This window comes from Diabrotica virgifera, chromosome 9 (assembly GCF_917563875.1).
Source record: "Diabrotica virgifera virgifera chromosome 9, PGI_DIABVI_V3a".
Classification (NCBI taxonomy): Eukaryota; Metazoa; Arthropoda; class Insecta; order Coleoptera; family Chrysomelidae; genus Diabrotica; species Diabrotica virgifera.
In genome coordinates, this window is record NC_065451.1 from 58,604,410 (window position 1) to 58,619,851 (window position 15,442).

The 15,442-nt window shown below is 35.3% G+C and overlaps 2 protein-coding genes across 4 annotated transcripts in view; one reads left to right on the forward strand and one right to left on the reverse strand.

The window, feature by feature from the left end:
* LOC114339168 (dynein axonemal heavy chain 1-like) overlaps positions 1-15,442 on the forward strand; it is a 1,269,803-nt gene that overhangs the window by 521,512 nt on the left and 732,849 nt on the right. The gene's annotated exons all lie outside the window — the stretch shown is intronic.
* LOC114339171 (uncharacterized) overlaps positions 1-15,442 on the reverse strand; it is a 98,226-nt gene that overhangs the window by 8,324 nt on the left and 74,460 nt on the right. The window lies entirely within an intron of this gene.

Sequence of the window (15,442 nt, forward strand, 5' to 3'; positions counted from 1 at the left end):
ATAGAAAAAGACGTTGTTGAGTGCTTAAAATGCTAAAGAAATGCACAAAAGAAGGAGAATTTGCAACCTTACACTCCGAACTTTTAGACGATCAGAATTTTTTTTAAATATAACCGAATGACAGTGATTTTAATTTTGACTTTGTAATCTTGTTTTTTCTGAAATATGTCTATTCTCAGTTTAACAACTTATTGCTGCATATTGAACCATAATATTCAACCTAGTTCTTGAGTCACTCATCAGAAAAACCAATGAAACACCAGGACAGTACAAATTACTGAATATGCAGACGATGTAGTTCTACACTTTAACACGACTAACTGAAGCGTTCAAAAACATTGATCCTGAAGCACGAAAAAGGGAGCTTTAACTAAACGAAGCAAAAACAAGTTACATGACCGTTAAAAGAACACCTGACAATGAAAACTATATCACAATAGACAACTATACTCTTGAACATGTGGACGCCTTCACATATCTGGGCACAGAAATCAGAAGAATTCCGTAAGGATCGAAATTAATGCACGTATTTCCAGAGGGGAATCGTACACACTATGCTATTAAAAGATTGATGACATTGAAATTATTAGACAAAAGAACAAAAATGACTATCTACAGAACATTGATTAGACCCGTATGATTATGAAACCTGAGCAATGACGAAAAGGAATGAAGCCCAACTCAGTACATTCGAGAGAAAAATACTGAGAAAAGTACATGGCCCGATGCAAGAGGAAGACGGCACATGAAGAATCAGTAGAAACAACGAGGTTAATGAATTGAATGAAGGTTACGATATTGTACAATTTGTGAAAATTCAAAGACTCTCATGGCTCGGATATGTGCAGAGAAAAGACAATCAATAAACAACAAAGAAAATATTACAATAGAAGCCGATAGGAAGGCAAAAAAAATACCCCAGTTAATAGGTAAAAAAACATGAAAAAATGTTAAGCAGGGTTTTGAAGGTGCTAAACGGTAGATGAGTGATAACTGATGATAATTCCGTGAAGACGTACAGCTAATTTTTCTTCTTCTTTTTTTAAACAGTTACAAAGAATGAAAAAGTCAGTTTTTTGACGATAAAACGTTTTTTGTTCATTTTAGAGAAATTTGTTTCAAATAAATATTGTAGACCTTAAAAAGTTCTTTAATTTGGTGGGACATATATTGAAACATATAAACAATTGACTGAGATAATTGCAAAAAACCCTCATTTTTGCACTAATTTATAAATATTAATAACTTTACTTTTTGCATAATGATATATAATTTAACTACTTTAAATTATGTTATTTAATGGGCTATTTAAATCTGCCAAATTTCAACCAGATCGACCAAATAGTTAATAAGTTATTTAATTTTTTTATCCAAGAGAGCAATTGTTTATACAACTGTTTTTGCCCTAACAGTGACTCTACAGATATTTAGCAAATCGCAATCAGTTATTCGAGACTCTATTTTTAAGATGTATTAACAAAATTTAACATTTTATTAAAATTGTTATTAAAAAAACCGTTTGAAAAAGGCCCTACTTTTTAGGTTATAAACAATTAGAATAACTTTGACAGTTTTTATATCACACGCTTGCATGTAGGCTCACTGAAAATCTGATGAAAAAATACATATTAAAAAAGGAAAATAATTTTATATGAGTAATAGGAATCAAGTTAGTTTTTTTTTAATAAATCAATTTTGCCTTGTTTATAAACATTAAGAGCTGAAAATTGAACATATTTTATTTATGGGAATCTATATTTTATGATGCAGTGTATAGATTGCATAGGCAGTGAAATAATAAAAACTTATTATTATAACGGTATCGTTAAAGGCGAGTTGACATTACTAGTGAATTACGAACGTGGCTCACGCTTACGTATTTTGCCCGTGCTATTGTTAGATATTTAATTATCTGTTTTCAGACTCGAGCAGTACATTTGCATAAATGCAATGCATAGATACAAATTTACTGCTCGAGTTTGAAAATAGATAATAAAATATCTAACAATAGCACGGACAAAATACGTAAGCGTGAGCCACGTTCGTTATTCACTAGTAATGTCAACCCGCCTTAACTGACGGTACTCGTAAAACACCACCAACGAAAGTGAAGGTGGGAACTGTTCGAGCTTCGCTTCCTTTTTTGGAAAAAAAACTGCAATATTTTATCACCTTCCATAGCACGCGCAACCTTCTTTTTTTAACTGGGGTAGCTCAAGAAAATAATAAAAATTGTGCAAATTGCACCTTCCGGGAAAATTGGAAAATCCCGTGAAAATAAATTAATTCAATTATACTATAAACGTTACTGAATTTTACAAGTATTTCGTAAAAATTTTTTAAATTTTATTAAATAAAGTATATTTTTTATATAAATATAAAATAATTATAAATTAGTACAATACATTATTTATTTATTTTAATTGCAATAATTAAAAAGTATATAAAAGTCCTTAATAGTTTTTAAAAAATTAATTTTTTTTATTATGATTTAATTGAAAGAAGCTATTAATATTTGTCTAGGTAGGCATCTAATAAGTATAAAAATAAAAAATAAAACATTGTTTATGAATTTTAATTTGATTATTCTAGTGAACATCTACAACTTCTAAACTTCTCGGCAAGTTACAGTTAGTTCATCGTCTACAAAATCTGACTCGACATCGTCAAGAACTACTGCAGCGTGATTGCAACATTTTTTTCCTCTTCTTCCATTGCACAGTTTGTGCAAAGATCCGTACAGTTTATACCATATTTTTTACAGCCACATCTTGTACTTTTGCAACCCGTTGAACATTTACATGTTATTTGTTTTAATATCACTTCAGGAGTCAAAAAATCTGAGGTGTAAATGGGTTCAAAATCCATATCAGTTTTTTTCTATCCATATTGGGTATGGGTAGCATTAAGTTTTTTACCTAACCAGTGTTGTAATTGACGATAAACGCAAATTTTTTCCCTGTATTTCTTATAAATTGTAAAAATCGTAACTCATTTAATGTCAATATGTTATTGTGTTTTTTTTTATATGTAACATCAATTGCAGCAGAATACAAAGCAACAATGATATGATATCCGTTTTTCATGATGTCGTCCTTGTTAGCATTCTCGTCATAAAAAATATTTATCAGATCTAATAAGTTGTATCACACCCAGTAAAAATATATAAGAACCCAACGTATTTTCTTATATTATGAGAATGTTTAAACCTATTACAACTATAATAGATAGATAGATTGTCCTTTTTCGCTTTTTTTTCAAAATATATGTTATTGTCCGGAGCAGAGAGTTGCGTCAATATTATGAATATATCGGTATCATTACAAATTATTACAACGATCTTGTCAGGTTCATATGTATGTTCGTAAAGAGATGTCTCCACTATTAATACGCCTGCATCTTCATCTGCTACTTTAGTTCGGTACCCAGATTTACTGAGCTCTGCACATAAAAGTTGAATTAATTGTAGATTGTTTTAAATTGGGATTCCATTCTAAAAAATAAAACGAAGCTATTCTCACCTTCACATTCGTTAGTGGTGTTTCACGAGTACCATTAGTATAACGGGTCATGACTTTTTATTTTGTCACTGCATAATATGCAATATATGAAGTGGGTCATAAAATATAGATTTTCTTAAACAACTCATTCAATTTTCAGCTCTTAATGTTTATAAACAATGGAAATATGATTTATTGAAAAAAAAAATCTAACTTGATTTCTATTGGTCATATAAATTTTTTTTACAATTTTAATGTGTATTTTTTCACCAGCTTTTCAGTGAGCCTACATACAAGCGTGTATCATAAAAACTGTCAAAGTTATTCCAATTGTTTATAACCTAAAAAGTAGGGTCTTTTTCAGACGGTTTTTTTAATAACAATTTTGATAAAATCTTAAAACATTTTCAATACATCTTAAAACTAAAGTCTCAAATAATCGATTGGGATTTGTAAAATATCTCTAGAGTCACTGTTAGGGCAAGCACAGTTGTTTAAACAATTGCTCTCTGGGAAAACAAATTGAATAACTCATAAACTATTTGGTCAATCTGGTTGAAATTTAGCACACTGAAATAACCCTTTAATTGGCATAATATAAAGTAGTTAAATTAAATATCGTTGTGCAAAAAATACAGTTATTAACATTTATAAATTAGTGCAAAAATGAGAGTTTTTTAAAATTATCTCGGTCAATTATTTATATATTTGAATATTTGTCCAACCAAATTAAAGAACTTTTTAAGGTCTATAATATTTATTTGAAACATTTTTCTCTAAAATGCACAAGAAATGATTATAGTCAAAAAACTGAGTTTTTCATTCTTTGTAACTGTTTAAAAAAAAAAGAAGAAGAAAAATTAGCTGTACGTCTTCACGGAATTATCATCATTTATCCCTCATCTATCGTTTAAAACCTTCAAAAACCTGCTTAACATTTTTACGTGAAATCGATGATTTTTTTCCCTATTAACTGGTGTAAAATAGAAAAGGGCCAGAACGATAGGGATGGATGACGTGGAAGACGACATGAAAATCATGAACATAAGACAATGGAGAAAAAGTACACAAGAGAAATCCGAATGGAAATACATAGCCAGACAGGCAGAGACCCATCCAGAGTTATGATGCCAAAAGAAAAAGAAATATTGGAGCATACTGAGGGACCTCTTCAAAAACAAAATACTTCTTTTCTCTATCGTCTATAAATATATAAATATTAATGTTTTGGAGAATGGTGAAACTGAGAGACAGAATACAGAAACCATAAGTAACTCGAGAGGATTTTTGGATAGTTTAAAAAATAATTTTAATTTTGATTTTGTAATCTTGTTTTTTTCTGAAATACATATGTCTATTCTCAGGTAAGTGAAGATGGACAATTCCGGCAAGTGAAGATGGAATGTGTAGCGACCCGACTCACGCTCGGCGCCATCTCGGTTCCGGGTCGGATGGTGTGAAATTTGCTACCGGCTGCCAAGGTGTGAGGGATCAGGCACCTGGCAGAAATTGTGCGACTGAATCCAAATTTTCATTTAATTTAAGAAAATGTCAGCGAATTGGTACATGGAACGTCCAGGGACTGATCCAAAATCCTGGAAAGTTACACATAATTGAAAAAGAAATGGCAGACCACAATCTTTCGGTACTGGGACTCTCAGAAGCTCACTGGAGAGGAAAAGGGCATTTTAAAACAACTGCTGGCAACGTCTTCTATTTTTCAGGCCCAGATAACAAAAGTACAAATGGAGTCGCAATAATTGTACCCTCTAAACTTAACGACTGCGTAATTGGATATAATACTATTGATGACAGGATAATATCCGTTAAAATGAGAATATTCACCAATACCCTACACCTTGTCCAGGTATACGCTCCTACAACAGCTGCACAAGAAGAAGACATCAACAGGTTCTATGGTTGTTTAGAAGAAACTGTTCGCGCTATTCCGAATCGTGAACTCGTCATAATTTTAGGAGATTTTAACGCCAAAGTGGGGTCATCTAATGAAAATATTGAAGGAGTGCTGGGCAAAAATGGACTAGGACAGAGAAATGAGAATGGGGACCGTCTAGTGGAGTTCTGTGTAGAACAACATCTTACAATTACAAACACATTATATCAACATCATCCACGGAGATTATACACATGGCGCAGCCCAGATGGACGAACAAGGAATCAAATAGACTACATCCTAATAAGATCAAGATGGAAATCGTCGTCCATCAACTGTAAAACATATCCTGGCGCAGACTGTGGAAGCGATCATCAACTCTTGGTATTGAACGTTCGACTTCGTTTTAAAGTCCCCAAAAGAAGACCCCAGAGAAAAGTCATGTTTCTAAGTCCATCAAAAATCAATGACTTCCGACAAAACCTAGAAGATGCTCTTTCTTTAGACCAAGTAGATAATGACCCTGAGAGCACTTGGATCTATCTCAAAGATAAGGTAATCGAGGCTGTAAAAGACTGTGAGGCAGCGGTTTCCACTGGCCGTAAGCCATGGATATCCGATAATACGTGGACTGTGATTCAACGCAGAAAAGCACATAAAACTAGATACGGAACAAACGATGAATACAGAGCGTTATCGAGAGAAATCAGAAAACAGTGCCGCAAAGATAAAGCTGATTACATCTCTCAAATATGCAGAGAGATAGAGGAACATGGCTGTCGAAATGAACCGAGTGACTTATTCCAGAAGATCAAACTCCTTACCAGAGAGTTTAAACCTCAAACGTGGTCTGTAATAGATAAGGAAGGCAATTTAAAGACCGATACTGATGAAATATTGGAAGCATGGCGAAACTACTGTGGCGAGCTATATAAAAATAACGAGGTATCAGCAGAAAATCAGTGGCCTTCTGACTACCCTAGAGAACCTACTGTCTTACTCGCTGAAGTCAAAGATGCAATTAAATCACTAAAGGGAAATAAATCCCCAGGCATTGATTCAATACCATGTGAAATACTACAGTTACTAGGTGACAAAGGATTACATATCATCCATTCTATCTGTGTCGCTGTTTGGAATTCAGGAAAATGGCCATCTGATTGGTGTACCTCAATTTATATCCCACTACACAAAAAAGGAACTACTACCAGATGTGAAAACTACCGCACACTGTCACTAATAACACATGCTAGTAAAATCTTGTTGCATATCATCAAAAACAGATTAAAAACCTATCTACATTACCAAATACCTCAGGAACAAGCGGGGTTTGTAAAGGGTAAAGGTACAAGGGAACAAATCCTGAACCTGAGACAACTCAATGAAAAGTCTAGAGAATTTCAAGTACCTATGATTATATGCTTCGTTGACTACCAAAAGGCATTTGATTGTGTAAACTGGATAAATCTGTGGTCAATTTTAATAGAAATGGGAGCACCAATGCACCTGGTGACACTTATTAAAAATCTATACCAGTCTAATATAGCGACAGTACGACTAGATCAGAAGTTCTCAAACCAATTCAAGACCGAGAGAGGTGTTAGACAAGGATGCGTGTTGTCACCTGACTTATTTAACATTTATGGTGAACATGTCATGAGGATGGTTTTAGAAGGATGGGCCGGTGGAGTAACAGTAGCTGGTAAGAAAATCTCCAATTTAAGATTTGCTGATGACACTACACTTATAGCAGCAAATGAGCAAGAAATGTTTGATCTTCTGCGAAGAGTTGAGTACGAAAGCAATAGAGTTGGTCTGAAAATCAATAAAGCTAAGACAAAAATAATGGTGGTCGACAGATTTGAGACTATTCAACTGACTAACATATTACAGGAATACCAGATAGTAAACACCTATGTCTATCTCGGGTCTAGTATAACTAACGATGGTAACTGTGAAGCAGAAGTTCGGAGACGTATTGGTATGGCAAAAAATGCGATGAGTCGCCTAACTAAAGTTTGGAAAGACAGATCTATCTCTCAAAATATCAAGATGAGACTGGTGAATGCCCTTGTATTCTCAATATTTCTATACGGAGCAGAGACTTGGACTCTTCGCGCATGCGAGCGCCAAAAAATTGATGCCTTTGAGATGTGGTGCTGGAGAAGAATGCTGCGCATACCTTGGACAGCTCATAGGACAAACGTTTCCATTCTAAACCAACTCAATATTAAAAAAAGGCTGTCCACAATATGTCTGCAACGAATTCTGCAATTCTTTGGTCACGTAGTTCGCAGAGGTGACGACAGTTTGGAGAGATTAATTGTTTCTGGAAACGTTCCGGGGAGAAGATCAAGAGGACGATCACCAACTAGATGGTCTGACCAAATAAAGCATTCAGCTGGAAACTCATTCTGCGCAGCTCTTAGAGCAGCTGAAGATAGAGACCAATGGAGAAACATTGTTAGGAATATTGGAAGAAATCACGATCCTCAGTAATGGGGAAACGACAGGAGAGAGAGAGATTCTCAGGTAATATATTTAATGAATTGCAATGCAAGATAAACGAGATTGGTTTCTGTGTAAAGAAATTAGCAAATCTAAAGATGTATAATAGATGTATAATATTAAAGATGAATAATATCAACAAAAAAATATGACTTAGAAAAATGCTGGAATAATATGATGTCAAGTTCTGAGTCTAAATGGAAACGCATACTACCTACTAATAATGTGGAGATGTTGAATCGTGCTACCGCCGACTATACTATCATATTTACATCAAATATTCCAACAAGTGGAATGGAAAAATAATGCCAGTGAGTTACTAATGTTTTTAAAAACAACTTCTTTGGGCAAAGCATATTTGAAAGTAGTGAAATTATGCGAGTTAGTACTGACCATTCCAACTACTAGTGCCTCTGTAGAACGTTGTTTTTCAAGTCTAAAATGACTAAAGACTTACTTGCGAAATTCGACAGAACAAGATCGACTCTCTAATGTTTCCCTTTTAGCAATTGAAAATAATCTGGTTAAAATAATGTTACAATATCCACGTTTGTACACGGAAGTTGTAGAACAGTGATACTCAACCAGCGGCCCGCGGGCCGCATGCGGCCCTCTAGCGTTTTTTATGCAGCCCGAAGGCTAACTAAAGGGCATTGCGATTAAATTATTTGTCAAATTTCACGTATTTTTCAAATTATTTGATAGTGTGCCGATGTGTTTAGGCGTGTTTGGGCGTGAGGCAGGCAATAATGACTTTAATTTTAAATTATATTGAAATTTTTAAGAACTCATTAAAAAGCAGAATATTATTAACTTTTAGTAATAAATTATTAAAGTTAATGAACAAATACTCATTTTGAAAATAATCAATATTTATTTACTACATTACAACGACCCATTTAGTAATCACAAGAAAAATTCAGGTCCGGATTAACAAAACAAAAATTAAAAATAATTGTGACCTTGAAACAACACCCTGTATATTAAAATTTTCAAAATTCTTTAGCACATTTTTTGAAAAGAGCACCAAAAACTATGTTTAATTGCTCGCTTCAATTTTTGGCGCAGATAATTGTTTAATGACATTAATTTTGAAATGTTATCGAAATTTTTGTTTTGAAAGTTCGAGTTGTTAAAAATTTCGACATAATTTTAAAATTAAAGTCATTGCATTGTCTGCGCAAAAAATGGAAGCTCCATTAAAGCTCTTTTCAAATGTGCAAACGGGTTTTGAAAATTTCAATATACAGGATGTTGTTTTGTAACGTTTCAATTAGCCGATTGAACGCTACACCAAGCTCCGCTTGGTATTTGTCCCTCGGACTATATATTTCTAGAAGCGACCCTACTACCGTCAAGTCAATTAGTACATCTCTTCGAAGCTATTTAATGCGATAAAAATTTGTACTAGCTCCCTTTTGCCATTGCCACGTAAATCAGGCACAATATTGGCATACATTATCGTGTTTGTGTGTAGGCCGTTAAACAATGGCCCCTACCTCGGGAAGAAAATTTTAATCAAGCACCTGGAAAAGAAAACCTTCTACCGCTACCTTGGAGAGCGAATTAGCTTACAACCGTATCCTGATGCAGTAGAATAAATTAAACAAGACAGCCCTACAGAGACAAGACAGCCCAACAATGTAGCCCGAGACTTCCCTTAACTACCGGCGACGACAAATTCTACAGGGATTGGGGACCTCCTTAAGGAACTGTAACGGAAGGACTTAAAGCTGAGTAAATTTTTACCTTTATAACTTTTGTACCGATTACCAGCGGGGTCTCGGTCACGGGCTTAGAAAATTAACTTGTTATCAGTATACAATAAAAATGATTTTTGTTAAGTTTTTTTTATATTTCAATAAATAGCGTATTTAAAAATGATTAGGTAGACTTTTTATTTCCTGTACCTTTTCTGGGATGGGTGTGAAGGAAGAATGAACAGGGAACGAACCCAGGGCTGAGCAGTCGGGCAGAGCACCATTCTGATGGATGGAACGGTGGACGTTTTTCTTTTGAATATCCTAAGGGATGTTCGAGGAATTCCTCCCATCGTTTCTCCCAACAGTGTGGTGTTGCTTAATGCCCTGGTCTTGTTATGATCAGGATGTTACAAAATTGTGTAACGTTTCAATTAGCCGATTGAACGCTACACCAAGCTCCGCTTGGTATTTGTCCCTCGGACTATATATTTCTAGAAGCGACCCTACTACCGTCAAGTCAATTAGTACATCTCTTCGAAGCTATTTAATGCGATAAAAATTTGTACTAGCTCCCTTTTGCCATTGCCACGTAAATCAGGCACAATATTGGCATACATTATCGTGTTTGTGTGTAGGCCGTTAAACAATGGCCCCTACCTCGGGAAGAAGATTTTAATCAAGCACCTGGAAAAGAAAACCTTCTACCGCTACCTTGGAGAGGGAATTAGCTTACAACCGTATCCTGATGCAGTAGAATAAATTAAACAAGACAGCCCTACAGAGACAAGACAGCCCAACAACGTAGCCCTAGACTTCCCTTAACTACCGGCGACGACAAATTCTACAGGGATTGGGGACCTCCTTTAGGAACTGTAACGGAAGGACTTAAAGCTGAGTAAATTTTTACCTTTATAACTTTTGTACCGATTACCAGCGGGGTCTCGGTCACGGGCTTAGAAAATTAACTTGTTATCAGTATACAATAAAAATGATTTTTGTTAAGTTTTTTTTATATTTCAATAAATAGCGTATTTAAAAATGATTAGGTAGACTTTTTATTTCCTGTACCTTTTCTGGGATGGGTGTGAAGGAAGAATGAACAGGGAACGAACCCAGGGCTGAGCAGTCGGGCAGAGCACCATTCTGATGGATGGAACGGTGGACGTTTTTCTTTTGAATATCCTAAGGGATGTTCGAGGAATTCCTCCCATCGTTTCTCCCAACAGTGTGGTGTTGCTTAATGCCCTGGTCTTGTTATGATCAGGATGTTACAAAATGGCCTGATCATTTTGACATTTCCAGCAAATTACGTTCAAAGAACATGTTTCTCTGAATCTTTGAGGTAAGGAAGTGGACTGCTTAGAACGGGAAGAACAAATTGCACGAGAAGTTTCTATGCACTTACACGCATTAATGAGATCAGCAACAGTGGGGTTTTTGACCATAGCAAGACCCATAACAAAATCAGGAAGAAGGCCTAACCTAATTTCTTCCACTCGCTCCGCTTCTGAAACATTTTTTTCAAGACGATTGAAAAGTGCCTCACAATCGGCTATAAAAGAGAAAAAAGGCTCATCAGGACCTTGCTTTTTAGTACGAATTTGTTCCCATAAGGCTCTATCGTAGTTGTCAGGTAGATAGGTTTGTTTCAAAGCTGAAACTAACTCATCCCAAGAAGCAAATGACTTTTTTAAATAGTGGTTATGCCACCAAGTGAAGACAGAGCCTTCGAAAAGATCTCCGGCGGAGAGAAAAAGATCAGAATCCTTGCATCCTCTAGACTGTTTTAAGACATTAAGTTGTTCAAGAAAAGGGATGAGGTTTGTACCCCCAGAAAATTTTCTTATTCCCCATTTGTGCACGGGAATAGGTTTTGACGCAGTAAGAAAAGAAGGAGAGGCAATAGGTGTAGAAGAGAAGTGTTGAGGCTCCTCTTCATCTTGAGGATTTCCCAGTTTTTCCTCCAACTCGCCAAAAAGGATGGATACGTCCATTTTAAATTTTTGCTTGGTCTCCTCTTCCTTTTCATCTGAAGCGGCCATGCGACGTGCTCTTCCGGATAGATGGTGAAAACGATCGGAAATAGTCCGATAGCTAGGAGTTGCACTAGTACCAGTGAAACCCTCGACCAAAGTTTTTAACTCCTGGTACGTTTTCTTAGCGTCTTTGACATCCTGCGTAAAAGCCGGAGTCAACTTATATTCTGGGGCTGTCTTCTTTTCTTCAGTAAGCAACCCTCTCAGTGATTTCCTACGCTCCGCAACATTTTCGGGCACTATAGAACCTCTAATGGTGAGTTCGTAGGCCAATTCCTCCGTTTTTAGGTGGTTGGGATTGAAAGGGAGAGGCATGATTAACAACGAGAAGATAGTTGAAAAATCTGAGAGGATAGTTGTAAAAGAAAAAAGACAGAAATTCACAGCGGGCGAAGAATAAAGAATACAACGATAGTAACTACAATTCAAAATTAATTAAAGAGAGTAAAATTTAAAAATAGTAAAGATAGTTTTAAAGATAGTTAAATAAAATTAATTCAGCATAAGAAAATGTAAGTCCTGAAAATTTAGTATTTTTGGGACAAACGGTATATATTATAATATATTACCACATTAAAAATGTATCGCAAAAATAAATATTAGCGATAAAATATTTTATAAATATATATCATTAAATATAGATTGCTAATACCAGCAAAAGGCAATTAAGCAAAACGAACATTTATCAAAGAAAAATAAAATGTAAAAACTAGTATTTTAAGCTACGCCATTAATGTTGAAAATAGACAAAAACAGCAGAGTGAATATTAATATCTACTAACGAATTAAATTGAAATTGTAAAATAAAGATATTTTAAAATTTTTAGCGATAAAATTCTGCAATATAGTTTAAAAGTAAATTTCTATTTCCTGCATCCTGACTAGGATAAGCGCGAGAAAGAATAAACAGGTTTTATTGGGCGCCATTTTGTAACATCCTGATCATAACAAGACCAGGGCATTAAGCAACACCACACTGTTGGGAGAAACGATGGGAGGAATTCCTCGAACATCCCTTAGGATATTCAAAAGAAAAACGTCCACCGTTCCATCCATCAGAATGGTGCTCTGCCGACTGCTCAGCCCTGGGTTCGTTCCCTGTTCATTCTTCCTTCACACCCATCCCAGAAAAGGTACAGGAAATAAAAAGTCTACCTAATCATTTTTAAATACGCTATTTATTGAAATATAAAAAAAACTTAACAAAAATCATTTTTATTGTATACTGATAACAAGTTAATTTTCTAAGCCCGTGACCGAGACCCCGCTGGTAATCGGTACAAAAGTTATAAAGGTAAAAATTTACTCAGCTTTAAGTCCTTCCGTTACAGTTCCTAAAGGAGGTCCCCAATCCCTGTAGAATTTGTCGTCGCCGGTAGTTAAGGGAAGTCTAGGGCTACGTTGTTGGGCTGTCTTGTCTCTGTAGGGCTGTCTTGTTTAATTTATTCTACTGCATCAGGATACGGTTGTAAGCTAATTCGCTCTCCAAGGTAGCGGTAGAAGGTTTTCTTTTCCAGGTGCTTGATTAAAATCTTCTTCCCGAGGTAGGGGCCATTGTTTAACGGCCTACACACAAACACGATAATGTATGCCAATATTGTGCCTGATTTACGTGGCAATGGCAAAAGGGAGCTAGTACAAATTTTTATCGCATTAAATAGCTTCGAAGAGATGTACTAATTGACTTGACGGTAGTAGGGTCGCTTCTAGAAATATATAGTCCGAGGGACAAATACCAAGCGGAGCTTGGTGTAGCGTTCAATCGGCTAATTGAAACGTTACAGTTTCAAGGTCACAATGGATTTATAATTTTATTTAATCCGGACCTGGATTTTTCTTGTGATTAGTAGTTGGGTGGTTTGGGTTCTAAATGTGACATATGTGTACCAAATGTCAAAAAATATACAAGGTGATTCTAAAGTTATGGGTCCAGAAAGAAATGGGCAAAATCGATAAAACACCCTGTAACTCGGTTATAAAGTCGGTGGAGCAATAAATTTAGTAGGTCTAGAACCGGCTCATTTACCTCTATTCATCATTCAAGTATTTCCGTTTTCCAATGAAACATCCTGTATACTACTTCATCTTGATTGCGGCCCGCAAGCTGTGGCAATAGCTAGTATGTGGCCCAGGAAAGAAAAAGGTTGAGTATCGCTGTTGTAGAATAATGGTATAAGAATTGAATTACATTATAAGTAGGTGAGTTTGTACAATTTTTTATAAATTGCTTCCCTTGTTTCAAATTTCACCGCACGCCCCTGTTGCTTGACTAGCCACTGCACAATTTACACGTAAAGGTTGGCTAGGTCATCATCATAACTATAAATCAACCCAACGGTACATATTTGGTAAAGTAAAAACTCATAGGCAATGTAACACATGCGACGACTCAATAAAAACTTTAGAGATGAGGAAGTTCTCTTTCCGGGAAATCTGGTGATACCAACCCATATCTCATTCGGAATTTAATCTAATTTAATATCCGATTTGTTTTACATTCGCCATGGCCCATGAGGACAAACAAATGACAAGGCCAATACTTTAAACGTTTATGAACTAAATATAGAAAATAATTGTTTTCCCCATGGTTAATTAAACGTAGTAGATTGTTGTGTAGGCAAACAACGAAAAACATACTATATCACAAAGTCATTCAATGAAAATAATCGACACTTACTGGCTACTTTTTTGCTGTGTGAATTAGCTCGTTTTTAAACTTTAATTAAACTTATTTACATTAATACTAATATAAAAAAGATTGAGAAATGAGAAGTCCCCGTTCTAAACAATAAATCTGAAATTTCTTTTGGGACCAATTTCTGGTAACATTCTTAATAACCCGGTCTATATAGACATTTCAAATAACAAAAATTGCCGGAGAGCCAAATTTTGGTGGAGAGCTAGGGTATACCATAACAAATAAAGTTTAAAAAGTCCCCATCGATCCCATGTGTGCGTCAAAAGTTATTCGGGGTCAAAGGTCAAAATTTGAGATTTTTTGGATTTTTTTCGAAAAGGGTAAGTTTTATCAAAAAAAAAACCTTAAACCAAAGTTGTAGATCTTAAAATTCTCTACAAAAATAGTCATTACTATTTTTTTCCTAAGAGTTGCCATTCCTGAGATATCGCGATTCAAAGAGTCGCATTATACATGATATGCACACGTTTCCACACCACCTGTGAGGTAGTGTACTCGGCGCGTTTTTTTACCGTGGTTTCCCCTGTAGGCCTTCTCTACTAACTGTTTTAAAAATTTTAGGATAATTTAAGGAAAGAATACCGGTCAAGTTCTAGATATTACCTTATTATTGATATTGATTATTGATATTGCTATTGATTATTAGCGTTGATTGAGATATTGGACCCCCAATACCTCAATCAACGTTATTAGGTTAACTATTGTTTTGATTTCTTTAGATATTTTAATCAGATTCATATTCTTGAAAGTCTACTTCAACAGGCAAGTCTTCTTCGATTTCATCTTCTTCCTCTTCCTCTTGCTGGATGTTCAAAAATTGTTCAAATGTGACTGAGTCATTGGTCTCTTTATTAAAATCACATGAGTCTTCCTCTGTTGTACTAAACTGGACATTTGAGCAAGACTGACCTTGGCAGTTGGTACACACTAGAGAACACAGCAACCCGACTTTTTTACATCCACATTTGGCAGTACAACCTTTTTTGCAATTGCAAAAAATAGTGTTAAGAAGTTTTTCTGGAGCAGGTGGGAGTAAAGTTTTAATCGGTTCCAGAGTATTATCTATTCATTTCCAACCCCAGTCTTCTGGATTCAGTTCATTG